This window comes from Citrus sinensis, chromosome 9 (assembly GCF_022201045.2).
Source record: "Citrus sinensis cultivar Valencia sweet orange chromosome 9, DVS_A1.0, whole genome shotgun sequence".
Lineage (NCBI taxonomy): Eukaryota > Viridiplantae > Streptophyta > Magnoliopsida > Sapindales > Rutaceae > Citrus > Citrus sinensis.
Window position 1 is genome coordinate 23,069,694 of NC_068564.1, and position 2,970 is coordinate 23,072,663.

Below are 2,970 nucleotides of genomic sequence, written 5' to 3' on the forward strand. Positions count from 1 at the left end.
GACAGCAAGTTATTATGCAAGTGTAATGGCCATATACTTTCATCTAGTACTGGATGTAATTGGTGCTAATAGGTCTTCATGAATGCAATTTTTTCAAGAAATGATGAACATATTCATTCACATTATACCTTATTGCATCAATGCAACAAATAGCATGCTTACAAGGCAAGCTTAAGATAACCCGCTCCCCACAATCACAATCCTTATTGCCTAGATCTACAATGCACCTCTTAAAAGATATCTTCCATGACTTCAAATGATTTTTTGTCCTAAATATTACAGATAATGCTCTAGATTCAACCCTTACATCCATTACTCTCCTTCTAATAAGTATGGGTAGTTTATCATGCCAAGTGTTGCCTAACTCATGTCTTTTGTGTATAAGAATCATAATCTTCATCCTAATCTCCTCTAACATGCTTACTATTGGCATGCCTTTAAAGCTACTTATCTAATTATTGAAGGACTCAGTTATATTGTTTGTGATATGTGAGCACTGGATTTGAGTGGGGAAGCAATGTTTGGCCAAACATGTCATCGGAATTTGCAACAACCACCTATGAGTAGCAAGGCTGGTATTATTAATTTCAGCCATGTGGTTGTTGAACTTGTTAGTAAAACATAAATTTTTCTCATAAAAAACTTTTAGGACCGATTTCATACAATACATAAGAATCTGTAATCTAGAAAATCATACATTGACAATCCGACTTGGCTTTTTTACTTAAGTAATCTAAGCTTCTAGATCACAATTCGTTACCACTACTCTTGTTAGATCACGATCCGTCAGTGAATAATCTTCCAGGTAATGACTCAAGTTTGATCACTGGACGTGTGAGCGTCCATTTCACTACTTCCAAAACAACCAGCTTCTTTTGCAATGTTTTTTTTAAACATGTATTTTGGAATCCCATTTATTTTCTTCTTGAGAAAAATACACTTATGTAATATCTCTGGTAAAACTCTAGATATGTATTATCCTTTATTATAATTCAAAATAATAAATATTTTGAATTTAATATTATCACTCCACTTATGTGTAACCACTTTGGGGCCCAACTTGTAAAATAACACAAGGCCCTATTTGCACCTGAATATAACACATAAGGTCTTAACAAATATTATAATTATGTTTATTACTAATATGTCAGTTTTCTTGTTTTTAGGTCCAGTAGTGGTGCAGTCAATTAAATGAGCTAACCTAGAGATCATTTGGGAACTTAAAATAATTAAGCTTATAAATGAACAAGCCTAATCATTTATTTCCAACATTACTCCACTATAAGATTGGAATTGACCTCCATAATTGTATGTTCGAATAATAATTCGTCACAAGCCACATTAATCTCTTTACTGCATAATCCTTTGTACCACATCGTTAATTAAATCGACATCTCAACTGTTTAATTAATTTCATTACATTTTATTTCTTGATACTTACTGGTTTTCTCTAATAATCATTTTCAACATACTAAATATGTTGACATACTTTAGTTAGAGAATTCTACGATCAAGTGTCAAAAATCCATCAATAGATGTGTTATACAAATTCTATATTGTTAAGTTATAACTTCAATACTCATAATTGCTCCCACCAAGATATCGGGTAATCTTATCTATAAGTGTGTGTCATACCCATTGGTAATTCAAATGGAATAATAATTACAATTATGAAATTATAACTAACTCAAGATAAAGATTACAGTAAAATTAATGCCTATGAGATTTCATAAGTCTGATAGTTATTATAGAGTTAATTAAATCTCATATATGATCATGTTCAATGTAGTTGTATTACATCAATAAATTCATACATGATTAAAATAAATCATTCAATGAATTTATTACAGTTTATACCTAAATAAAGTGTCCAACTTTATTTATCAACTACGAACTTAATTTATTTAATCATAAAATAACTTGTATTTATGTCTTCTGTGAATCCACATGGTGATCAGATAAATACATATAATATGATTAAATGGACTTTACTCAAAATATTAATGCAACTAAGATACTTGATTAAAGTACCTTATTTATTTTATTAATTAGAAAAATTATTTATTACAATTATATAAACAATATGCTTTTAAAGAGTATATTTTCCTAACAAAACTCTACTTGGTTTCCACTTCTATATGCTGCCCAAAATTCCTTTCCAAGCAAGATTCCTGGAAATTTCAGCTTAAAGTTTTCATATATGTGCCTACAATAGTATCTTCTCACAGCTTTAGGAAAAACCCTATCAAGTGCATTCAATATACCTTTTTGTTTATCACTCATGAAGCACAAACCTTCACCATGATTACAGCATATCGATCATATAGTTTCTCTATAAAATAAAACCAACTGTTAATGTTTTCAATTTTTACCACACACATGGCCAGTGGATATATGCCATAGTTGGCATCTATGCTAACAATCGACAATCTCTTATATAGACCCTTTAAGTGACAACCATCTACACTTAGGAACTGTCTATAACCTTAAAAAAAACTCCCTCTGACATGCATCAAAGAACATAAAAAACTTTTAAAGTGAGGATTTACCCCACTACTAAGCCAATCTTTTTCTAATGATACTATTGAACCAATATTTGAGGCTAAGATTTCATGCATGTACCTGAATAGCTTTATGAAACTCGCCTTGTGGTCTTAACCAAGCAGCTCCAAGGCTTTGTTCTTCGCTCTGTACGGCCTCTGATTACAACATTTTATCCCATAATTTCTGAATAATTCTGACCTTAGCACATCAATAGTGAGTTGTGTGTTGCCTTTGAATAAATGTAAGAATATGGTAGCAATCTATGTTGAATTTGCTTAATAGTTCTTTTTTTTTTTATAGGTATGTTCAGGCATATGAGTCTTAATTTCAAAATGTTTCTTGTTCCAATTTGGACTCGCATGTATTCTCCAAGTGCATTCTGCAGTTGAGCACTTCAATGTTAGCCTACTCTTCTTAGTCTTTACC